This window comes from Crocodylus porosus, unplaced genomic scaffold (assembly GCF_001723895.1).
Source record: "Crocodylus porosus isolate Cpor-Errol unplaced genomic scaffold, CroPor_comp1, whole genome shotgun sequence".
Lineage (NCBI taxonomy): Eukaryota > Metazoa > Chordata > Crocodylia > Crocodylidae > Crocodylus > Crocodylus porosus.
Window position 1 is genome coordinate 32,886,772 of NW_017728911.1, and position 26,580 is coordinate 32,913,351.

The 26,580-nt window shown below is 41.6% G+C and overlaps 1 long non-coding RNA gene across 7 annotated transcripts in view; it reads right to left on the reverse strand.

Annotated features, from left to right (window-relative positions):
* The window catches only part of LOC109309149, a 61,866-nt gene that overhangs the window by 16,684 nt on the left and 18,602 nt on the right, over positions 1-26,580 (reverse strand). For all 7 annotated transcript variants that reach the window (XR_002100820.1, XR_002100819.1, XR_002100817.1 and 4 more), the window contains 6 exons: positions 21,604-21,720; positions 17,086-17,179; positions 16,382-16,657; positions 15,169-15,371; positions 13,789-13,849; positions 2,616-2,725 (listed from right to left, as the gene is read on the reverse strand). This is a non-coding gene — a long non-coding RNA (uncharacterized LOC109309149). The remainder of the gene's footprint in view (positions 1-2,615; positions 2,726-13,788; positions 13,850-15,168; positions 15,372-16,381; positions 16,658-17,085; positions 17,180-21,603; positions 21,721-26,580) is intronic.

Sequence of the window (26,580 nt, forward strand, 5' to 3'; positions counted from 1 at the left end):
ACATGTGCTTATAATGGTAGTAGATTGGTCAGACAAGGCAAAAAGAAAAGCAATAGCAGCACGGTTGAAACAGCTGGAAGTTTTTACATGCGAAAGGATATGGCCAGTTGCACCGAGAGAACCCGCACTTGTGGCAATAGCTCCAACCCCAAGCTTTGTCCCTCAGCATGATGGCACTCATGTGGTGTAAACACTTCTCAATCTGAACTGTGCACTTTTTGCCTGCAAGTCCCAAAGTTGGACATGACCAAGCCTCCCTGCTCCTCTCCACACATCTGCCAGTTGCTCCCCACTCTTCATCAGTTCCCTCTCCCATTTCCAGAGCTGCATCCAGGGAGCAGAGGGGGAGCCCCCCCACAGCTCAGAGAGCACGCCAGGATGCTAGACTTTAAGAAGGCCTTTGACACTGTTTCTCACCCCTATTTTGGGGGGGGGATTTTCTAGGATTGTTTGTGAAACAATTTTTCACCAAAACCGCCAGCAACAACTTGTCACAGTTTTCAGCCTGCAACACTAACTTCTTAATTCCTTCCTCTGGTATCTGACCAACAAATCATCTGTGGTCCAGGCTTAATAAGAAGCCTTGTCCCTAGAAGTGAATATAAACCATGCTTGTTAAAACTAGAAATACTCCAAATGTGCCCGTTTGCAAGGTTGTGGTGATTTTTACAATAATACAGGTATTTTACAATAATTTTGTAGTAGTGATATTTGCATCATATTTTATGCTGATTTCTAGACGTGGTGAGCAATGTTGTTTTTGGTGTTGCGTTGCAAAAACTTTCTCAAATTATTTTCTTTGTAAATTCTAATATTTCTTTTCTATCCCCATTTTCACACGCTGATATAATCCTTTAAAAAAAAATCATACTGTGTCTCTGGTACTTCAGAGTATTTCATTTCAGTTTTGACCCCTTTATTTTTAACAGCGTTAGTCTGAAATTTGAATACAATTTCAAAACAAATTCACCAAAAATGTCAAAATGGCACATTTCTTACAATTTTGAAATCTGGTTCAATTTTTTAATCGAGATTCAATCTTGATTTAATTCAATCATTTCATCAAAAATGACCATTACCTGTGAAATAGCTACTATTGAAAAATTATCTGTTTCCAATAAGGAAAAGTTGGGTTGACTAATTTCTCTATAATGCTATTGAATTTTGTCCTTTTATTCCACACATGAGCAGCAATCCAAATGCAGCATTGCACAGAGTGCTTTAAAGGCCTGAGGCAATTAGGTGAGATTTGTCACTTAGCTGAAGTTATCGTGTCTCCTCTGATTCACTGACCGGCTGAGCATACGCCACGTGATCAGTCGGATTCCAGACCCCGTATCATTCCTTTTCTTAGTAGAAAATATGCTTTGAGCCAGTCAGATAAAATCTAATGTGCCCTGACCACAGTTCTAGACTTCAATTCCTTTGAAAAGTATTTAGATTTGGAACTGACCATTTCCTTTCTTTGAGAATTTAATCAAACTTCATATTCATAATGATCCCACCTGCCTGAGCTTGCGCCTCTGAATATCTGTCACGTTAAACTGTGGCCAAAACCATGAGCAGGCTGCCAACGGCTCATGGGAATTGGGAGAGGGGACTGATGAAGAGTGGGGAGCAGCTGGCAGATGTGTGGAGAGGAGCAGGGGGGCTTGGTCATCTCCAACTTTAGGACTTGCAGGCAAAAAGTGCACAGTTCAGACTGAGAAGTGTTTACACCACATGAGTGCAAATCATGCTGAGGGACGAAGCTTGGGGTTGGAGTTATTGCCACAAGTGCAGATTGTCTCGGTGCAATTGGCCATATCCTTTTGCGTGTAAAAATTTCCAGCTGTTTCAGCTGTGCTGCAATTGCCTTTCTTTTTACTTTGTCTGACCAATCTACTACCATTATAAGCATACATATGATCCCTTGCTTTTTTACTCCAGAATGATGACTATCCTTGCTTTCCATTTATTGGTGGTCTTATGTATTGATAGACATGTGACAAAGAAAGTGTATATAGCAACACAGAGAATGGAAATGTACACAACCCTTGGTAAGAAATATCATGGATGGCTTTATTCTCCTTTTTGGCTTCCTGGTCTGTCCAGGAAGTCTACTAAGCCTATTTTTCTGAACAGACTTCTTGCTGAGAGAGAAGACCAAGTAAATAATCATATAATTTATACTTTGGTTTACAAGTTGGGTTAAAATTAAATGCGTTTTTAATCTGATCTTACCAGGAATAGTTCCATAAGACCACCTTCAAAGGCCAATAGTTATTACCAACTTTTTTCTAGTGCTAGAAATAAGCCTTTTGCAAAAGTTAATTTCTTACAATAAAATAATCCCAAAGGCATAAATATCCTGAAGATCAAGCAGATCTTTAAAATCTGCCAGTGGCAAACTCGTGCAATTAGAATCTCGCCATAAGTGTTGGAGCCTTAAAACATTAATAGATCATTTTAATGGAGGCAATTATAAAAATGCGTATTTAATTTGCATTATTACGACACAGAATACACTATGGACAACTGAGTCCATGAGAGAGAGAGAGAGCTACAGTATAGTTTAATAGAGTTTACTGTTCTCTGTTACTTGAGTGGGAACTCTGTAATGGGTTGTACTTTACCTTCCTGTCCTTGTTTTTTTGGCTTTATTTCTGCTGTAAACTCGAGAAAGCTTCCTTCTTCATTTCTTCATTATTTTACCTTAAAATGGAGGAGGAGCAGAGTAGAATAGCTTAAAAGAAAGAGAAAAAAAATCACTTAATCCCATGAACAAAACAAAACCCTTGACCACACATGGTATTGTTACAGTATAGATCAGATGCTATGGGCTCGATCCTGCTGTTGTATAATCAATATCAAAACTCCCACTGACTACAGTGGTCTTCCAGATGATTTCAACAAGAACTATTCCAAATGTGGAAACAATTATAAAGAAATTCGTGACTCATTAGTAACCCTTCCATAGTGTATTTATCATTTCTGGGTCAATGTACTAATGCAACATAGGTTCCATTTTTTTTTTAGATCTTTCTGCTGGGCATTAAACCCCCATTGCTAGTCCTGTAAAAGTTTCAAGTTAAGTCTCATTGGAAGGTTCTCTTCCACAAGGAGGTCTGGGCAGTAAGTCTTTACTCAAGTGTAAAGATGTCAATAAGAAACCCTGGCTAACATTATGTAGTAGGTGACAACAGATAAATGGGCTAATACAATTGAAAGATTCTCCTTGACTTCAATAGACTTTGCATCCAGCCCATATGCTTAAAAAAAACATTGGCAATGAATTTTAACAATCATGTAATGAATTCAGGCATAAAAGAAACCCCATTGTTGTTCTGGGATGTTTTAAATTGCATATTCTTTTGAATATTTCCAAACTACTCATCTGGTCCAACAATTATTGAAATTAATGGAAGGACTCCTACTGCTTTCAGTGGGCAGGGATTGAACTCTTCAGGGCAACTCAGATTACTAGAAACAGTGTCTGATATATTCAACAAATCAATATTATGCTGAAAAAACATGCCAAGAAATCAATCCAAACAGACTATTTGTGTTTAAAAAAGGCAAATGTCTATTAGAGCCAAAAATGATACTATAGCTGCTGAATATAAATACCTAATGCTAATAACCAAAGGCCTATATCCATCCTTCCCTGGTATAACTCGGCATACTGATCATGATGATGAGACAACTTTCTTCACTTTACTAAATTATTTTTGCCATAAATTAGTGTACTTTAAAAGTATACTAGAGAGAGAGAGAGAAACACATCCTTCACTTACTTCAGTGGATGCTCACTTTTGAATGTATATTTGACCATGTAGAACCATTCCTATTATGGAAAATGGATGCTGGCTTAAACTGTAATTAAGACCATTTTAGACAGCAGTCAGAAAATTGACTTCAGAGAAATTTAGCTTCTAATAAGAGATTTAAATACTTTCCATTTCAGACTATCAGTAGCAATTGGCCCAGCTTCCTACTAACTTTTCTAGTAAACTGAACATGACACAAATGAGTTAGTTTTCACTTGTGGCTTCAAAGATCTGAGTAACTAAAAGATATTGTTGCACCAGCTGTGTACGTGGTAGACAAGGCAAGTATATACACACAACCACCCCTACACCCTGCCCAAGCTTTACAATACCTGAACAAGACCAGCAGCTTAAGGGTTAACACAAAACTGAGCAGAACAATCTTAGAAAATGCATGTTTCAACAGAAGCGAAAAACCATGCGAGTTCTCTGTATGTTCCTTATAATTAAGCAAAGTGGAAATAAAAAGGAAAATCTAAACAGAAGGCAGACTTCAAAAAGTTTAAGCTTTCTTAAAAATTCCAGAATGCATTATGTTCAGATGTGCTTCGAACCCAATTATTCTGGGTTATCTCATCCTTAGAAAATCAATATCACTATTTTTTCTCTTCTTTTCATGGGTTTATTATGTCTATATTTCACAGCCCAAGGAAACAAATGTAATTTCTATTAGGAAGGTAATGGAATTAGTCTGATGAAACATTAGGAAGTTTTCTACACTGAATTGGTGGTGTGTGTTCTGGAGGAGACGGACACCTCTTAATTCAATACCCATTTAGATGGATAAACCACATTGACAATCACAAAGCTATCATTTCTTTAACATTAGAACTGGCTTAGCACTTTTTGCAGTCGCAAACTTTTCTCTGTTTTTGAAAGTACCTGGAGCTACTTTCCCATACGGGAAGTGTTTCTTTTATTCCTTGTGAAAAGCATTTGAAAGAGGACTATAAATCTGATCTCTTTGCCTGATATGCTATACCTTTAACAGGTTTTCCCAAAGAAATGCATGCTTCAGTCTTAGGACTTGGGAATCTCAAGTGATAATGAAAAAAATGTCCCAAGGTATGTGTCCTACCATTGACTTCCTACAATGTGCAATGCCTGAAGTTCTGAAAGGCTGGATTCGTTTTAACAACTTGTTTGCAATGAAATCACCTTCTAAGACATTAGGTGTACATTACATACAATTGTTCAGGTTCCCAGACTGAAGGTTTGACGTGCATGAGAATATTTACCCAGAGGCTAGTTGGACTGAAACCATTATTTGCATCAATAGTAAGCAAATTCCTCTTTGGTTTCAAGCAAAAAAAGACAACATGCATCTTAGAAGGAATAGTCTCAGTTTACAAGGGTGAAGGGATGTTGCTTTGGCATGTTAAAAAAATACTATAATAAAAATGTTGATAGCATTTTGGGGCCAAGTGCTTAGCTGAGGGAAATAGAAGCATAGAAAATTAGGGTTGGAAGGGCTGCCGGGTCAGCCAGTTGAACCCCCTACTCAGAACAGGACCATCAACTAGATCATCCCAGCCAAGGCTTTGTCTAGCTGGGGTCTTAAAAACCTCCAAAGATGGAGAGTCCACAACCTCTCCGGGTAACCTGCTCCAGTGCCTTACTACCCTCCTAGTGAGAGAGTTTTTCCTAATATCTAACCTAAACTTCCCTTGCTGCAACTTAAGACCACATTGCTCCTCGTTTTGTTACCTGCCACCACTAAGAACAATTCAGCTCCGTCCTCTTTGAACCCCCCTTCAGGTAGTTGAAGGCTGCTATTAAATCCCCTCTCAATCTTCTCTTCTCCAGATTAAATAAGCCCAGTTCCTTCAGCCTCTCCCCCTAAGTCATATGTCCCAGCCCTCTCAATAGATTAAATTTGATTTTTACACTAGCTGATGGCCTGACCCATCTATTTTGATCTGAATGCTCATCCCAAAAACTGAATTGTCAGTGTTGATCACCTTAGCCCAAAAAGAGCATACTGGAAATATAAAAGATCCACAGAAGAACAACAACAAATATCTAAGGCTTTCTGGCTCAGGGTTGTAGTTCTGTATGAATAGGAATGAAGAAAATGTGGAAGATTTAGTTATAAATAAAGAAGAGTAAGGGACGGGATATAATAAAGCTATAGATATAATAAAGCCACAGAGATTGCATGCAGATTGGCGGCATCTGTTCACAATGTCCTATAATTCCAGAACAACTGGAATCTTGATGACATTAAGAGGCCAAATATTTACAATGGAGAACAGTTTAAAAAGCCACATCAGCTTATGAATTACCTGTTAGGGGTTCACTTCTGCAGGGATCTATTAGAGGTAATAGTAGTTTACCAGGATTGTTAAAAAGATTAGTTAATATGATACCTTACATAAATATTTGGATTTAAAAAGCATGAAGAATATCAAATAGCAAGGTTTGGAGCCTGTTTTGCCCACATTTGTTTTTCAGTGAATTATACTGGCCACAGTGCCCTATGTGGAATGTAAGTACCTTCCCCAAGAGCAAGTACAGAATATTATGGTTCTTTACTGAGAAAAAGATAACAAACACCACTGTTTAGATGTTTCATCCAGACAGACAAATACTCATTGAAAACAAGACACAAATGTTTACAAGTGAGGGAGGTAAGGGGACGGGTAGATTCTCCGATTAGGGCAGTGCAAAGCTTCAGTCTCTGATTCAATTCGGCAGAGATTCGGCCTGATTTGGTGGCCAAATTGCCAAATCTAAATCGAATCAGAAGACCCTTTGATCTCTCTGAATTGATTCGGAGAGATTCAGAAAGATTCAATGATTTGGATGTAGATGCAGCTTGAAATGTTTTTTCCACATACGTCTAGATAGCAGGTGGCTCATGAATGCTGCAAGGCTGGGGCACATGGAGCACCCTACAGAAGCACAAGGAGCAACCCCGCACACTTGGCAGCAGGCCCAGAAGTGGACCAGAAGCACTTCCAGTCCATTTCCAGGGCCACCAGGGAGAGTTCAGGGGGGCCCCCATGCCCCTCTGGCTCGGCGACTGATGCCTCCTGGGTCTGAGGGCACCCAGGGCCCCCCGGGGCCGATCACTGAGCTGGGAGGGGTGTGGGGGGGGGCCCCCTGCATGCTCGCTGGTGGACCCAGAAGTGGACCACTTCCAGGATCACTGCCAAGCATGCAGGGGACCCCCCTGCACTCCTGTGGGATGCTCCATGCGCCCCAGCATCTCAGCAGTCACGAGCTGCACTAGTACCTCAAGGTATGTAAAAAAAAAAAAAAAAAAAAAACATTTAAAGCTGTGTCTATGGCCAAATCACTGATTCTCCGAATCAGCATCGAATCTTCAGATTCAGCCGAATCAAATCGGGGACAATGATCCGAATCAATGAATCGCATCACTGTCCCTGGTTCAGGCTAAATCCAAATCTGAATCAAATACAGCCCATTCTGCACGCCTCTAGTCCGGATGCTTTAGTCATGATGAACTGACTCTGTTGCAAGTTGTTTGGTTGTACTTCTGATAGTCATTTTGACATTAAAATCCAGGTAGTGGGGCATAACAAATTAGCAATTTGCAGTATCAGACTAACAAAGTAAAGCAATTAGCAGCCTTTTTAATATAGTGCTTCCTACTTCCTGTCTTTATATTGCAAAGAATTTGAATTTGTGTTCAGATTCCTTAACCTTTTCTTTTTTTCTAATTATAAAGTATACACACACGACAACAAAAGAATACAGGCAAACACTATGTGTTCTGGAATAGTAAAGTACTTGGCATACAGGGCCAACAACTACAGACTCACCAGTTGTCATTATGGCAGATGTTACTCAGGCACAGTCTACCTGAACATGAACTATCCCCACCTGGGTGCTACATTAGACACATAAGAGAGTCCTTGCCCAAGAGAACCAAGTTTAAATGTGGTGCAGAAAAATGCCTGCATTGGGAGCATGTCTCCACATTCAGACTTGTGCTCCTTAACTCGTTTAAGTGCTTTTGAAAACATCATAGCCACAATGGGGAAAGACTAAAAGGAGAATCAAACACAGTCTGACTTACAGTTGGTCAGTTTTGGAGCCAGGAGTAAAACCAAGTTATCCCATGTCCCAGTCTAGTGCTCTGTCTACTAACTCTGCTATGTCTGATTTATAGCCTCCTATGTGCGTGACCATCCTCAAAGTGCAGTGCTGCTCGTTTCAATATGAATATGGCTGCTTTTTATGAAAGTGAAGAGATATTCTGGCTTGTCCAGTATAAAGCCAGGTGTGGCAGCTGTGTTGTTCACTGGGGGGGACACCAATCCACAGTTCACACACAGATATCTGTAAGGCCAGTTATCTAGCCACACTGGTGATTTACCTGCACAGATGCAGTTCTGTGTGCAAAGTCAGTGAGCAGAAGGGCACATATGCATAATGACTTAGGGGCTGAAAATCAGGCCTTTTCCTTGCATATTTAATTTTCACGCGGGCACCAAGAGAACTGTGAAAAAAGTATGCAATGCCTGTAACTCACACTGACCGTGTGAAAATGTTGTTGAACGTTTAAGCAGTAGAAGTACCAGCCTGGCTTTTGGACTAACTGCAACCAAAGAGAGAGGTGCAAATCTGCTTCACACCTTGCCCATAATCCTGCTTTAATGTGAAAGAAATAATAACTGAAACACTCAAAGATTACATCAGTTTCATTCCCGTGAGCTACGTGTGCACATTTAAAAGACGCTCACCTCAAAGAGGTCTTTCCTTTGGCAAATGTGTTGCTGAGATTAAAACCTGGGTACCCCTTTAAATTTAATTGATACTGAAAAATATTTGATTCAGTTCATACTGTACTTGTTCTATGCAAGCCCACTTGGTCTTCTGGGTACTACCATAAATATTTCCTCAGTCTCTGGATTTTTGATGATTTTCCTGAGCTCTTAATTTGTCCCCTAATCTTTGTTTTGGGTTGACCTGACTCTTGCTATTAATGTAAGACACTGGTTTTCCATCTGTGGTCTGCAGACTGTTTAAGGGGCCTGTGAAAGATGATTGTGGTCAATAAAAATTACGTGACTACCCACACTCGCAATTCAAGGGGGTCCACACCTCCATTCAAACTGTCCAAAGGGGTCCGCAGCTCCATATGAAATTTTTTAGGGTCCACGAATGAAAAAATGGTTGAAAACCACTGGTGTGGGGAAAAGTGGTTTCCTTGTAACAGACTCAAAAGTTCTGTGACTTTCCCCATCAAAGTCAGGCGGGTCTACCTTCTCTGATAGACGGTTACAAATGACAGGGGTTAGAAAGTCCAAAAATAACAACACCCTTTAAGGTGCTATATTCTGACTAATAACAATAGCATTGCTAATGGGGCCACATGGACTTCCAATGTTGAAAATCCCTTTTTTAACAGTGGAGTCTCTTCAGTGCTCTGACTAGTAGTGATCTGTGCTATCCACACCTCCAATGCATGTCTCGTAATCTGCTTCACATATAAGATTGTATTTGTTTGTGTCCTCATGGGTCCTGACCTCATCTGAGAGCTGCAAATTGTGGATGGTAGTAAGACGGCACAATCCCCTTCTCCTTTATCAGTTTATTTCACTCCCAGCAGTCCTTCGCAGCTCTACATTTTACCAAATTTTCTTCATCAGGCTCTCTAACAGGTGGCTGCTCTGATGCCTCCCAGCATACAGTCAGATGCCTTGTAGCTTTCTTCCTGGCTGAGAAATGTCACAGATGGAAATGAGCAGTTTCATCTCTTCCTGCCAGCTGTACAGTGATCAACTGACGGCAACCACTCCAACCTGCCTGGGACTCCAGTAGAAGCTGCATGGGGGTATTCCTACATGGAAACGGGAACTGGTAGGGCTATTATCTTATTTGAAAAGTCAAAGAAGGTGATGGAACATATTCCAGTCCTTAAAACTAGCACCCTGACTGGCCCTCCCACCAGAGAGGTTAAGTTGCATTTGTGCATAAAAGCTAAGTTATTCCTTCACCCCTTGAATTTGTTGCTCCAGGATAAAGCCAAGTTTTTTGGAATGGGTTGTTTCGTTTTCCAGTGTAGCCGGTGCCTCCTCAAATGTAAGTGTGGCATTACAATGGAAAGGGGTGGACGTGCATTTCCAGTTGCAATTTATAAACTCTGCCACAAAAGAGAACTGAGAACCTCTGCTCCTCCTGTTGTGAGGCCACCCAAAGACCCAAGTCAGGAGCAGGACCCACCAGCCATGGTCCAGCACTAAGCACTCTATAAACACAAGTCCCTGTCCAGAGGAGTTTAAAATAGAAACAGATGTACATGCATACAAAGATGGAAAGCCGTATTGCAAGCTCTGTATAGCTGGGAATGAGAGGGGGTGTATGATGAGAAGGGGAGGCATGGATGCAGACAAGACAAGGAAGGTATAAATGAAAGAAAGATGAGGGAGAGAGAACAAAATTGAAGACAGGTAATGGAATAACAGTAGTGGAAAGCTGCGTCAAGGTAGAACTGATGCTGGCTCCTACCCTGGGGGTGTTTAAGAGGAGGCTAGATGAACATCTTGGTGGGGTCGTTTGACCCCAGTACTCTTTCCTGCCATGGCAGGAGGTCGGACTAGATGTTCTGCTCAGGTCCCTTCCGACCCTAGAAACTATGAAACTATGATCTATTGTAAGGCAGAAGATTACTCCATATCACTGCACAATATCACTAAAATTACTTTTTTCCCTCTTTTACCCAAACTAAGCATTCTGGGTCTCTTGACCAATATACAAAGTAGATTGGTCCATGAAAATCTCCACTTTCACATCCCATATCATGTCCTCATGTACTCCATGGAGTTACCTCTCATTTTTCCTTTGCATCATTATCTGGCTTACGTTGTCCTCTGGACAATTCAGTGTTAGACTCATAGAAAATGAGGGTTGGAAGGGGCCTCAGGAGGTCACATCTAGTCCAACCCTCTGCTCAAAGCAGGACCAGACCCAGTTAGACGATCCCAGCCAAGGCTTTGTCTAGCCGGGTCTTGAAAATCTCCAAGGATGGAGATCCCACCACCTCTCTGGGCAGCCCATTCCAGTGCTTTACTGCCCTCCTACTGAGAATGCATGCTGAGATTTACTGTCACTAGGTACCTGATATATTGATTTATCTTAATCTTTTCACTGGGAATCCATGCAAAAAGGCTGGAACATCATTTGAGTACGCTCTAGGGAATACATAGCTTTGCACAGGAAAGAAGACTGTTTCCTTATCCAGTTGGTAGCAGTGAATGGAGTTAAAGAAGTCTGGAAGCTGAGCAGTTTGGGGGATCCCCCCCAATATTTACTTAGCTCTCATGCATTATTGCTAAAAGGCTCAGATACCTGTTTTGATTTAAAAGAATTGTACAAGTATGTCAAAACTTGCCCTCAAAATCACTTCTAAAGGCAGTGCTTTATTCTGAGCAACTGTTAAAAATATCTTTCCTTACCACTGCTCCCAATTCATGCAAAGCTGAGGAGGAAAAAAACCCGACCAATTTGCCTCATGTCCTGAAGGTCATAAAACTGGGAGTTTGTTAGACTCAAGACAGGGAAAGTGATTGAACTGGAAATGCCCATCAAGAATGCCATGCCAGTAACCCCCACTCATTTCGATCAAGGGGCTGTTAGCTGAAAGACCCTCAGCTGATCATAACCGCCATGGCATGGTATCACTTTTTAAAGTGATCTATTCATGTTGATTTATATGGCCCTATACCGACAGTGGATTTAGACAACAATGCCTCCAGCAGTAATGGTGACCAGGCTGTAGGACTTACAATGTTGTATGTTGCTCTAATTTTTTCTCCATTCTTTTCTCCTTTTTATTTGCTAAGTGAAGGGGCAGAGTTTAATGATATAATCCTGAAAGGTCTCTGGAGAGACTGTGTATTGGAAGGGACGAGAGAGACAGAGGGAATAATGTGTGGTGTTTTACCATGGTCAATGTTTAATGTGTTCTAATGAACTCTAAAACGACTCCCTAGTGTGCTTGCTCCTGAGGTCACAGGGGTTATTTTGAGTTTGCAGTCCTCCTGGACCCTTGAGAGAATTCCCTCTGGATATGTTGGGACAAAAACAAAAGTGGCAGCAACAAATAACACTGCTGTTTTAATCCAGTGCCAGTCCTCCCCCACTCTTTGCTATGTGGATTAGTGCACGAGACCCTAGTTATGCAGTACCCCATAGTTTAACCATTTCAGTAGACCATCGCCTTTCAAGGCTCATCTCTAAAAGCTGTATCCATAGTTGTGGGCCAAACATCCGTCATTATTTGTGGGTACTGCAAGAACCGCACCTATCAAGAGGTTTAAGAGACTGAATTACCCTGTGATACGTTCCTTGACGATAACAGGGAACTGGGTGCTCCAAATCCTGTTGTCAGCAATGGGAAACTCCACCTCTTCATCGTGCTAGTATATATCTTTATAGAAAAGCTTACCAATTAAGTAGAGTAATTAATAGCTCCCAGTTTTTTTAATGTATGAATTAACTGGGATTTTGGCAGGATTAGAAAAAGTGAGGAAATGGGTTTGTATTATATTATTTAAAAGTGTACGGCAAATAATTTTTCCACACCAGACTTGAAGAGATTCGTTTCCTAATTGGTACTACAATGTCAGCAGGAGCTCACAAGACTGCTCGCTAGACGAGCTAATGTGTCTACCTGTGTTCCATTTTAGGCCTTGATTTTAATTTGAGGATGATTCCTGCTAACACAAAAGACTGGGTAGGACAGCCATTAAAAGTATACAACAGCAACTGAAATGGAAAATTCCAAAAGGAACCCTATTAAAGTTTTTCTCCATCAAATCAACATTACAGACTTCTTATGCATTTCTTAATTAGACATTGATATTAACTGGACTGTTGCATGATTTAAATCTGGCTCTTAATCTCCGCTATTCTATGCTGCTGTAGTTTTTATGACATTCAGCTAGTGACTGCTTTATGCGTTAATCTATCTGGAAAACCACCTTCCCTTTTTTTTGGTCTTTTTTTAGAGGAATAAAAGCCCCAAGAAGGAAATGAAAGCATTTGGGTTCAGCCATTAGTAATTTTCTGCTTAGTATTTGAAAAATTGCTTATTTTAATTGCTTCATAGAAGAGAAAGATATCAAAGCTAACGTTCTTTCTTTCCAAACTTTGTAATTATTTCTCTCGGACTCTTATTTGAAATGGCTTGAAAGTATTTGCATTGAAATGTAGATTTCTTCTCTTTCAAATCCACTTTTATTCCCCAGTGTTTCTTTTCCTTTCTTTTGGCTACTCTTTCTGATATCTATGACAGCAATACCTGGACTCAGCCTCCAGAAAGAATAGCAAAGAGGCGTATGTTTGTACAGTGCTTAGTACCATAAGCACACACCCACCTGCTACTTAAATGCATCATCTCTCAAACAAGCTATAAGGACTACAATAAAAATCATCATTCCTGATTCTTATACCGTGCTCTTCATCTGTAGATCGCAAACCCCTTTGCAAAGGAAGCAGGTATCATTAATGCCGTTTTTGTAGGACTGGAGGCTAAGGCAGAGGGAAAAAGAGTTGTCCAAAATCAAAAAGAGTCAGAAAGCTCAGGTCTCCTGTGGTCTATCTATGACTAATCCCGTCTTCCACACTGCCATCCTTAAAATGACAGTTTTAGCGTAACACCTGGGTACCAGACAGTTAATAAAGAGACAAGGCCAGAAACTCAGGTAATGTAAAAAGTCATGGTTCCATTGAAGTTAACAGAGCTACATCCATTTGTACTGTTCCTATTATAAGTTACTATATCTATTGCCAAGTGTTTCAGCACCCTGTTCTTTATTTTTATGGTGCCCTGTATAAGACAAAGGCAGTCCCTGCCCTAGAAACGCAATAGCTCTGTGCTGGTATAAAGAGGTGCCAAGGTGGGATTTTCAAGAGCTTGGAAATGTGAGCAGTATTGACATCAATGAGACAAGTGTAGGCAGAAAGAGTAATGATAACCATGGCTTTAGGAATTGCATGTACTCACCAGCCTGATGGAAGAGTTGCAGGTGCTCTTCTAATCTGGACTCTTCTTCAGTTATCTGAACCTACACGTAAAGAGAACAGATGAATTAAACAGTGGTTCTACAGCACAGAAGAGTAGAACGACTCTCCGTGAAGCCCCAAGCACAAAGGGGAGATGTTTAGCTGAGGAAGCCACAATATTTTTGGCTTGGAATCTACTACTGGCTTTCTCTTCAGTTGCATCCATATAGCTCCCATATACAGGGGCCCATTTACCACATTCAAATCTCCAAGAGCATCCCTATTTGGCATACTTACCTGACCCACAAGCAACTTGCTCACCTCAAGCAACTTGTTCGCTAGACTGCCTACAAGAGATGCGCTAAATGCCCCCAAAATGATATGCCTCATCTAAAAAATATTTGGTATTTAAATGACACAAGCTAGGCAGGAAATCACATGAGGTGATCATTAATGGTCTCTTATTGCCTTAAAATCTGGGACACGTTTAACTTGAATCCGTGGGGAACCGTGCTATCCCCATTTCACTATAGGTTTCGTGTTCAGAATGGACTTCGTGTCTCACAACCCAAACTCCTGAAGCCTATTGTGCATCTTTGCCTGGTCTTGGTATCCAAACCACAAGAACCATCTCTGCACCCTAGGTTCATTTCAAAGATTTATGAACTTTAGCAAACAATTCAATAGACCTAGTCTGAGCTGGGGGTTGTGATGAAATGTGGAGCCCGGTAAGTTTTATGTAGTATGCGGTTGTTTCAGTCAGTACCAGTTCCGTAGCTTGATCCTTGTTGAACAGAAACATCAGGTTACTGGGAGAGCACAAAGTCTTGGAGTCCTAATGGACTCAGCAATAATCCTGAATACCAGAACACCCATAGTTTTCCAGGAAAATTTTACTGTTTCTTCTTAGAGTAGAATCTGATCGCAGTGATCCATGTGTTCATTACTTTTAGGGTGGGCCTTTTTAAACCACATTACCTGAGGCTGATAGTGGAGGCTATGAAGAAATCTATTTCTTGCACAATGCAGCAAGTCCCTTCCTAAGGAAGACGCTCAAGGGAGGCGGCTGGACTAGATGACTTCATGCGGTCCCTTGCCACCCTATTTTCCTATGACACTGAGCCCAAGTAAGAGTGTTGTAAGTATGCACAGTCTTGACACAAGCCTTTCTGTAAAAATCAAAGACAAGGAACGAGTACACCAAAAATGAGTGTGAGGGTGAAGAACCAGTAAGCAGGCTTGCCTAAACTCATGGTGACAAAGTCTCTACAGATTTCTTCTCGCAAAATTAGTTTGTTTTGCACTGGGATGCTGTAGTTCTGGATGCCACATCTGATATGGATTATCTTACTACCACCGAACATAACACACCCGTACTTACCTTTTCAATGTCTTCAGAGATTATTCTGGGGAGCCAGGGCAGAATTATTGGAAGCTTCTCAGCAAATGTTTTCACATCGTGCTGGCCAGACTGCTGGGAACACAGTAAACTTTCAACCCTGAGCTCAGTTAGAGTGGGTCTGAGTCCTGGTGCCTATTTGTTGACATCTCTATGCATAAAAGGTGTCTTTTTCTGGGCATTATCTGGAGACAGACAAAGTAAAATTTGAGACTCTCAAGGGGAATATTTAGACGGGTAAAGAATGACTATGTTATTTAGGATAGAAATGATCGTGTCTAAGAGGAGAGCACATTATTTGATTTCCAGTAGTACAGTTTCAGAGAATGCATTTAAATTTTGAAATAAATCAAAACTCCCTCATAAACTTAGTTCAAAGTAGCAGTACTAATGCCAAGCACAGCAGCCCAGATTATGAAGCCTTACTCACATAGGGGGCTTCTACACATTCATTAGTATGCCATGATTACAGATACTATCTTAATGCGCCATAATCGGCACTGTTTCACATTAGTCCCAGTGCACGATGTTTTGGTAACACTAATTCTACTGCCCATTAGCACAGGTTTTGCCCGCCGCACTAATGCGCAGCAGAATTAGTCTACTGCACTCGTAGCGTCTCATGTAGACGCACCCTTTGAGTCATTCATTTACTCCCAACCAATTCCCATGTGAAACTAATATAAGAAATCCAGTACCACATATTACCTGAGCTCCCCACTAATTTCTTGATGTCTGTGGGATTGCCAAAGTGTTAGATAACCCAATATAACAAAAGAATAGCCAAACTATTCCAACAAGTACTAGAGAGATACTGTTGCAGACACATATTCAGTCCATATCATCCTGTTGTGTTATTTTTGCATCTTGTTATATTTTAAGAGCCTAAAATATTCAAATAAAATGTAGGGAAATGTTTCGGTACACTGTAAAATACAAACAGTGTCAAAAAATTACCCAAGGCATCAGAAAGTACAACTAGCATAACTAATGTGTGCCTCATGAGTGAAATGCTAAGTCTCAAAGGGCCGAACTGGTAAAATAATCTGATATATAAAGATGCAGCAGTTGCTATGGCAGCCATTTATGCTTTATTCAATAGAATAAGTGGTCAAGTGAAGCGGTCTGACTGGGTTGGCGATTCTGGTAGAACTTTGCATTGTGGGAAATCCAAACGTAACATGAACCCACTTACTTGGAAATCGTGTTTTTCGCTTTACTCATATCAACATCTGGGGCTTGTTTCTTCAGCTTATTCTGCTTAATTTGAGAGTGAAAACTGATATCACCACCATCACTGATGTGATAGTAAACTGATGCCATAAGCACAAATTAAAACAATACTGAAGAATACGGCAAAAGGATGCGCGTGCTTGCTCTTGCATGCTTGCTCGCTCGCTGATTTGTCTTTCTCGCTCTCATATTCTAGTTTATTTCTGATGTGTCTGTCACTCTTGGCATCGAAGCAGAACTAAAAGGAAAAGGAGATGTCACGTATTAAATGGATGCATTTGTGTTTATTTGGTATATACAAATTTGCTTTCAATGATATAATATAACACCCACCATATTTATAATTCAGTCAAAAATTGTAGAACCTGACAGGCAGCAGTATCTGTAGAGATAAGGCCCAGGCCTGGGATTTACCAGCACAGAAATTTTTGCCACCACTTTGCTACTGGCCACCTGTGTGTAATCATGGATAAATCACTTCCAGTCTGTTTTTCCTCCTGTTACTTGTCTACTTTTTGTCTTTGGGCTTAGGGCAAAGACTCTTTCTCTGTGCGGGGCCAAACCAAATGGAGGCCTGATCTTACTTGGGTCCTCTGTGTGCTACTGGATGATGACTGCTAAAAAAAACCAAAGGATGAATAATGAATGTCTTACCATGATCCTTACCTTCTAGTCTTTCATTTTTCTATTTGATGGGTGGTTTGTTCCTGTCCTTTGGCTACAGGTGGGAAATTGGCAGTAAGAACCAGCATTTCATGGGCTGAAAGTGGAAAGCAAGAGGACTTGTGATTGCTCAGATAGTGTTATCACAGCATTGTTATAAAAGCACCCTACAAATAGCACATGCGGATATCGAAGTGAATCTCACAACCCAGTCAGAAATAGCAAGGAAGAAAATGGAATGGGAAGCTACTGACTAAGTCTAAAAATATTGGTTCATTCAAGCAAGACTTTCACCAGCTAATTTGGGGCAGTGTTGTCTTGTGAGATTACACTATGTTTTATCCTCCACCCACATCTTCAGAAATAAAGAGGAACCGTCAACACCTTTTATTGTCGTCTTGGAATCTTCCAGGTCCACAGGTATCTACTCATGGTAAGGCCTGACTTTGCATATTTAGACAGGGATAATATCCGCTTTGAAAGGTGTGTTATTTTCCAGAATCATGTCTTGTTAAATGTCTGAGACATAGACATCGGGTCTCACTCACGTGTGCGCATGCACACACACACAGAAAACATTCAACGTCGTTCCGTTGTGTCTCCACATCTCTCCCTCCCAACAGACGGTATGATGCAAGAGTGCTTCTCTCTAAGAACGAGATCTGGTGGCTCTCTGTAGAATATTGTATTAAGAACAAAACACACCAACAAGAGACTTGCACATTTGCAGGTTTTTCACTAAACGTTGAGGAGCAGAAACAAAACATAGTATCCCAAAGAAGTAAATCATTTAAATCGACTGCTCTCATTGCCTGCTGGCACTTCATCCCACTCAGAAAATTGACCGCAAGAGATTTTCTTTGCCTAAGTGACAAACCTGAGTGTCGCACAACTGCAGACCCTTCCTCTGACTACGTGAGGTGTCACCTTGGGAATATTTGGGATGGTGGGAAGTTGTGCAACCAGAGCATATTGCACTTTGATGACTATGCTTGCTCTACAGCTGCTCCTAGGGGCTGACCAAGTCTTAGCTTCAGCCAGGATCGGAGAATAAAGATATGGCACAGAGTTGGCTTCCTTTCTCACTGAGGAAATGCACCATGCATATTTTCACCAAATGCACGGAAAATCTGCAGAATTTGTCTTCTAGGGGGGCACAGCTATACGAGATGCTAGCAAAGTGCTAGCATCGTAGCAAAGCCCGGCAGGCACAGCTATGTCACCGTAGTGAGACACCCCCTCGCTATAGCGCATTGCTACAGTGACATAATGGCTAAAGGAAGTACTAAATGATGGCGCAGTAACAACGGTGCCATAGAGGCATGCGTAGATGCGCCGTACAGGGGTAAAATGGCAGAGCAACAAAAGTGGTTTACTACCGTTCTGGAAAGTGTGAATTTGAGCCTTACTTGGACTCATGCCAATGGCTGCCCCCAGTTGTGAGTAGGCACCTTGTCGTCATCTCCAAACGCTGACTTTTTTATTTTTATTATTTCTGTTCTACAGTCCTAAATACAAGATGCTTACGAACAGGAGGAGGTGCTCCACGTAGGATCCATTCCTGCCTACTGCATCCCCAAGCAGCTTTATGTGGCACGAGCAGAAAAAGTGGCTGCAGCTTGCACATCACCTGCTTTCCCCTGCCTCCAAAGCACTGAGCTTGTTTAGGAAATGGGACAGCTCTTCAACAGCACTGTTTTTTGGGTATGAGGCAGAATGCAGTTCAGTTGTTCACTTCAGCCTGGAAAAATGGGTATGGTATACCATGCACAGCCCCTTTGTAGCTATTAGAGCACCTCGCTAATTATAATTCACTGGTTAGCTGCACTCCTAGGGTTTGCATGCTCTACAGCTATGCCTCCTTGAGGAGATGTGAGAGAACAGAATAGTGCAGGGCAGGGAACGCCAAAGGTAATGTAATGGATGTTGTTGGGGATTTTTTAATTATCGCAAAAGCGTACTGGCCCTTAAGAGTCCTAGAGCAGCCATTGCAACAGTGCAGCAGCCAGCGTCAGTGTTGCCTGAAGACACCTGCCACAATAAGCATTCAGAATTGCAGATGATTCCTCTCTCTCTCTCTTTAACTCCTTGATTACTTCTGGCTGGCAGCACTGCTTTATTTAAATGCAATGCCTGTTCAAGGGGATGGGATGGCCCAAAGGATTTGTAATGTGTAGAGATATATAGTGTCTTTCTTCACGAGTTAATGAATCCAAATCCAGCCCTGTTTGGTGAGTGACCAAAAGTCATTACCATCTAGAGGCTGGTTAGCGATATGCCCAAAATGACTTGCGTCATCTCTGTTGGTTGCTAATAGACAAATATCGACTTCACCACAAAAATCGTTACTGCTGCTTATCACCTAATGTGATATTCATAAAAGAGAGGCCAAGGACAGGGACACCATGAAGATTCAACTCCATTCTTATAGACAGAGGAGGGTCTTACTAGCTTTAGGTTTGAGGTATACCAGTGAAGAAGCTGACATTGCTGCAGACTAGCCAGCCCCTCATTTTTTGAAACTTGAATTCCGAAATACTTGACCTTGGGTGGCTGATATTCGTCTCTTAAATCAAAGAGAAATGGGCTCACCTCTGGATGCATTGAGGAACAAGTGGCAGTGGCGCCAAGGAAATGCCTACTTGCTATGAACTTTGCAGATGCTTAAAGAGAGCCTTACCGTCAGAGGTACTGTCAAGCCCAGCAAATCTCCACAGTGAGATCATCCAGCACTGACAGAGTTAATATTTAGGAAAGCCTTAGCTGGAAGGCATCTCTTGAGCTGCTGATCTGGAATACACTGCCTTGGCTATTAAAATAGCTACATTTGGCAGGGTTGCAGGTCAGGGGCAACTCAGTCCCCTATCCACCCTTGCAGTCTGACCTGTGCACTGCTTTTTTTCAGGTCAGACCTTTAACATCAGGAACCTGTTAGCAGAAAGATGAATAATTTTTCAAGCTGTTTCAATTCTGGGGGTTAACTTGCGGGGCAGGGGCAGATAAACCTTTGTTGAATGAAAAATAAACTGCCCCTAAATCTGAACAGGCTCATTCCAGCCTTTGAGTCCCAGCCAAAACTTCAACAAGCTTGTGCTTGCCCACAATGGTAATAGCTGCCACAATCAAATTCTAGCCATTCTTTGCAGCTCTCATGATAACATTGTCATTGTCAACTGTTAGTTACTATTTAATCCAAAATATCATGATAAATGGCATTAAATCTGTATACCTGTGTTAATTAAACAGAAGATGGCAGAGGCAGCTTTCACTTCTTGGTCTTTTGCATAGATAATTTCTCAGGGCTTCACAGGTGGGAGAAAAATAACAATCCAGACACGTCATGCATAATTTTTCAGCCCAGCTGATAAAGCTACTTTACTGATACAATGATCCATGATCTTTTTTGCATATTGCAGTATATGTTTAATTACCCGGCTGCTACATGGCAGTTTCCTTCCCTCATTTGTTGTTGTTGTCATATGTTTGCTTGTTTGTATTTGCAAGTTGTTAGTCCTGGGGTTTTTTCCCCCTGCTCTGTGCAAGCGAGTGGAAATGTGCACAGGAGTGCCAGGGCTGGAAGGAAATCCAGTGCAAGCTTGTGAACTGGAATTGCTGCCCATTACTACGTGTAAACATAACTCTGCCCTCTTCATCTCGGGTAATTGGTCACAAATGCTACTCTGACACTTTTCAGCTCCAGCACTTTACATACTTCTGAGCATGGCTGAGCTCCCTTGGCAGGCATTCATGTGCCTTGCAACTCAGACACTCGCTCACGACCCAGTCCTGCTGGTCTTACTCTAGCACGGTTAGCGCAGTGTTCTGCCTGAGTACAAGCAGCAAGACCAGGACTGGAGCTTTAACTGGCATAAAGTAGTGTGATGCCATTTGATGCTATTGGAACTGCATCTATTTACTCCAGATAAGGGTCTGGTGTTCACCAGTAATAGCCAACAAGGATTTTTTTTTTTTAATTCTAGGCTTCTTTATCCATATTTAAACTTTTAGACTACACTGTACAAAACAGAGCGCCAGGGGTATAACAGAACACAATAATAGAAAAAACAGCAAACTTTTAACATATCCAGTACAACGACATAGCAGCAGTGGCCTCTGACGCAGGCCACAATGTCCAAAATTACCGAATTCCAATTCCCATTCTTCTGGCTTCATTTTCAAGCCATGCCCATCTATAACTCAGCTTGTGTGGGAGGGGGAGTTCATTATAATATATATGTGCAAAGGATCCCATTATTTGCTCTGACATCCTGTGACTTGTATGTGTTGACTTCATAGACACAGTTACCTGAAGACCTGAGCAAACAGCGTATCCCACTCAGAGGGGAGCACATGTAATGCCAGTTTTGCTTTGGGGACGTAGCATGTTCCACAAAGATTGTCACTGAGAACATTTACCTGGTGACTTATTTCAGCTTTATTCCATCAGTCTCTGACCACAGGAGTTTATCACCATGCACACACACATCCATTAAAACTCAGTGGAAACTATCATCCACTCACCTTCCATTAGCTGGTCTTTCTTATTTTTCAGCCTATTAAACATGTTTCCCTTTTGCACTTTTTCAATCATGATGAAGAATTCATTATGGCACAATATTGTGCTGTTGCTTTCTGCATCTAGAAAAAAAAAGACAGAAAAGGATCAGACTGAGTTTGGTTCTGGAGCTGGATGAAAGGTCAAATAGATGTTTTTTTAAATCTAAAGTATCTTGTTCTTCTCTAGTATCATGCCTGTTCATTTTAGCTTGTACAAAGGACTCATCCTTACAGGAACTTGAAGTCAAACTTGGTATGTACTGAACCCTACAGAGACCCGTGATAAATCCACTCAGCGAACCAAATTGTGCCTTAGTTTAGTTGTACAGGTGCACTGGGTTTCATTCCCAGCTTCACAGAGTTATATAAAAGTACAGTTGAGAAAAAAGGCAAAGGTGGTTAAAGACACCTCTCTGCCACCCCAGGTCCTCTGTGCTGACTAGGGCTTGAACAAGGTGCAGCAGCAGCTTCCATGGTTCTTCAGCTGACCCAGAAGCCTCCAGCCTCCCTCCATGCTTGTTAGTCCTCTGTGATGGCTAGCCTAGCGTAAAGAGGGCCTTGCTAGCTTCATGGTACAGGAGATTTCTCCTGTACCGAGGGAATCTTCCGGGGCCCTTTAAGGCAGCTTATCCCTGGACTTCTACTGAAGCGGTGCAACAGGGAGCTTATTTCAGGCCAGGGATCCACCCCATTGACTTCAAAGAGGCCTCATGAGCAGAAGTTCACCGAAGTCCTAGACATTCATTTCATAGGCTGGTGGTGTATTAACATAAAGATCCAGCTGCCAGCTCTTTCAAAGGCCCACGTGAAGTGTATATAGAGCTTTGTCCAATGTCCCCTCCTTCTCCAACTGAGCCTGCTTTCTGGAATTTCTGCATGGTGCACATAAAGATGCATGAAAACTTTGTATAAGTGGGTGACAACATGACAAGAGAGGCACCATGGATTTACACCCTCATCCCATAAGAAGTATCTGTTTTCCTGTTGGTTACAGGGCTACAAAATGAGCCTTCGAACCCCAACTTTTGGCACAGGAACAGCTTAGAACGGCATGCCTAGAGTTAGGCTGAACGGAGAAACAGGAAAATGAGTTACTGGCTCGGGGCTTTCATTAACAGAAATGCTGTTGTAATTATTCCTAAGGGCTAATAGTTTGTGCTAATATTAGAAGAGAAAGGGAAGGAAGAGCCAAATAATTTAACTGGGATGTGAAAGACTGCTGCGTGCAGCGCCAACATCTTCAGTTTCCCCTGTGCCACTTGGTTTGGATAGTCCTGGACTTGTCATTTCACAGGGGCTTAAGAGAAACCACATCAGGTCAGTGATTCGGGCACCCAGCTACAACTACCTTTCAAAGAAAAGTTGAACACCTACTTGCCTGTTGTACCTTAGAAAAGCTCCCCCCTCTTCCTTAGTATGTACGAACACAAATGATCCCAAATGACTCTGACCTTGGCACAAGCCCCACATTCAGAAACAACCCCCCCCACCACCACCACACCACCCCTCAGAAGGAAACACAGCAAAAATCCTGGCTTAGGTTAAAAATCTGACTTACGCCCACAAGGGAGCATTCAGAGTTGATGACCATCCTCTGATGAACTTGCTACATTTTGCTTAGGGTGGCAATAGGCAGCCTGAGTCCAGAAGGTCACCCACTGATGTCAGTCTGCCACTGCAGTGTCTCATGAATGCCGTTATTGAAAGTAAGTAAATTTTTGCTTGAATGGGTAAAGATTTGCTTCTTGCACTCAGAGTGCCGTCACCAAATTCCAGTGTTGGCAATTGCATCTTGCTTATCTAAACCAATCCACACTTTCTAGATACGTTGTTGTTCCCAACTTTGTTTTTTTCCCCCCGTCCTAAATTGTACTCTAGGGCTTACAAACCCCTGCCTAGAAGAAGCTGAGGTTTACCATCAACGTGAATGGGAACATGCCGCGTGTTTTGGAATCTGGTTGGGTAAGCAGCATCATTTAAAGATCTTTGTTATATGATATTTATATTAAAAAAAGCCAAATAATATTCATTTTTGGAGTCCTCACTGGAGAGGGATGAATCAAGCTACCAATTTGAATACAATCTTAATGACCCTTTTTTGGATGACGGAATTGCTTGCATCTTGAATCCAAAAATACAGGTAGCTCCTAAGTGAAAAAAAGTCTCGTATCATGAGTAGGCCTCCCAGTCTAACCATTCTGCAAGAAATAAAATGGTAATCACGACAGTTCAAATTCATCTGAATGCCTTGGATTATCGAGGATATTGATTTTTTTCAGTACTAAAACGGCTGAATTGAAAATCTGTGCTTACTTAGAAATGTTACATATGCCTCAGAATGTGTGTTCCGCTTATTTTTAAAGATGTGTTCTTGTCCCACGTGAATCACCCCACCTAGCTGGAATTTATGAACTGCTTCTTCCTGTTAAAATAAACCAACCAAAATACCAGTTTCCTTAGGGGGAGTGGGGAGAGACTGGAAAGAGGAGGGGGTGTGCTGGGAGAGAGGAGGGACCTGCTGAAGACAGATTATATCCAGTAAAATTCATGATCAGATGCAGTTAGTTCATAGGATGCCAGGCAAGCAATCATCTTGCCGAATCTTGATCCTCACCTGAGAGACAAACGAAGAGAGCCAGTTGCAATTGTCTTGGTACACTACGAACTTTGGAAAGTTGAAAAATATGATAAATGTTTATTATTCCGTTGTGACAAGATTTTACTGTGGGTTGCTCGGGGATCAGAAGGCTTCTGTGTACAAATCTGTATATATTTGGCTCAAGATGCTTCTCATATCTTCACCAGTCTGTTTAATTTAGGAGGAAACCGTTCTGAGCGGAGATAACATCTACAAACAAAATTGACATGGGATCACTATACAGGCTAACACAACCGTTTAATCTATTCTGTGTTGCCCCTGAAAAGACGGCTTTTATCGGTATGGCATGATTTCTTCTTCTGTTCATAACATCTATTCATTTTATTTGACCAACCTAAACCTGGAAGCTCCAAGATGTGAGTGGTTCCCACCTGGGTCAGATGAGCGGGCAAATAGAAGTTCAGGGAGTTGCAGTAACAGGCCTGAGTTTGAACAGGGTGAGAGTTTGATTCCTGTGAGATCCTTTACAGGAAAAATATTTGTGGTTAAATATGCATAAAGGAAGGATAATTAAAGCTCACATTTCAGGGCATTGGGTGATCACAGCAGATGTCGCACAGTTGGGTTATCACGGGCATATTCCTCTTTCTTGTGTATCAGGCACAAAACAATATTAGAGCCACAATACTGCAAACAATACTGGACCACTGTGGTGTAGCAAAGTTCATACTTAGGTTTTCAAGTGTTGCATGTATAGAGAGATTTCTTCTTTGTTATTGGGAGAGGGTGGTGCTTATAAACATCTTAGGGCCTGATCCAGCACCCAGCCCCTACCTTTATCTAAGAATTGTATACAACCTGTCTCAAAGAGCCCTAATAAAACATTTTGCTAGGTATGAAAGAAGGTCTGATGGTCACAACCTTGATTCCGCCCCATTCAGTGGCGAAGAAACCAGCCTTAAGTATGTGTTGTGTGTGGAGCTCTGTAATTCAATGGTGAAAAAACCTTCGCTACAATAGTTTAAAACGTGGCTGATTTGTAAAGGTGCCTAAAGATGTAGATGAGTATGTTGTGGGATTTATCAAAAGAGCTTAGGTGCCTACCTCCTTTAGAAACCTGTAGAGAAGAGGAACCTAAATACGTATACAAATCTTGCCCTTCGTGCCTCTGCATCCTTAGGTACCTGAATATTTCTGCAAATCCAGCCCACGAATATCTAAAAGCTTCAACCTAACAAGTCCCTATTTACTACCCAGCACTCTGAAGAGCGACGTTGTTTCACGTCCACTCTGATTTCTGGTTAGATTATGAGAGACGTGGAGGTCCAAGCCCAAGTTGACGTTTGGGAAAGGGGACACCTCTTTCGGATTGATTGAAATGACCTGGCAGAAGAACATTTAAACATCAAGGGTTTGATGCCAAGCGTGCCCAAGCACCTGGAAACATCAGATGAATTCCAGGTGTTCTGTCATGACGACAGACTTGCTTCATTTATAGCCACACGCACAAAATGTGACTTCCAGTTCCACAAATCAAAACGGGACCGTTGCTGCCCCCGGTGCCTTGATAACTCTGACATATTGCAAGTGCTGGAAAGAATTTTAATCTACATAGTTTGAAAATAGGGGGGCTTTTAAATATGCTGCATACAATTTGTGATGGTCATCTCTAAAATGCAGCTCCATTATCCTTTTCCATTTGGAATGAATGAGGCTAATTAATTTCAGGCCATACTTGATGAGGTCAGCACCATACGAAGGGTGCGTGCTAGACATTGCTAATCTCTTTCAGCTGAGAGTGATGAATTAAAGATGAAGCATGCCTTTGCAGGCCTAATTTAGAATGTATATCAAAAACCTACAGCAAATAATACTATACCCTACAACAAAGGAAAACTTGTTCTCTCAGGCTCCCATGTAGTGTTGATTTTAAAGGCATTTTCATTTCACTTTGGAATTCCAGCTGTGGATGGGTGAAACAGTTCAGAAAATTCAAGCTGCCTCTCTTTCTAATGCCTGTGTGGACAAAAGTGGTAATGGGAGTGTTGAAGGGAGGGGGGAAGAACTCGTCAGTGTTTTGATCCTGGATGTATTGTGATTCGAACTGCGCTACACGGCACTGTGTTTAGTAAAGTGGCCAGAGTCCTGCATGCCCCAAGTACCTGGGATGTTCCGTCTGCACTGCAAAGAAGGTATATTCAGAGATTTTAAAGCTTCAAGAGGAAGCAACTCAGTGTCAGATTTGGTTAATGATAGTCGTTACCAATGCCCCTGTTCTGTGAGCAAGGTGTATATAATTTCTTTCAGGCCAGCCCACAATAATACATCACCTCCCTGGCCAG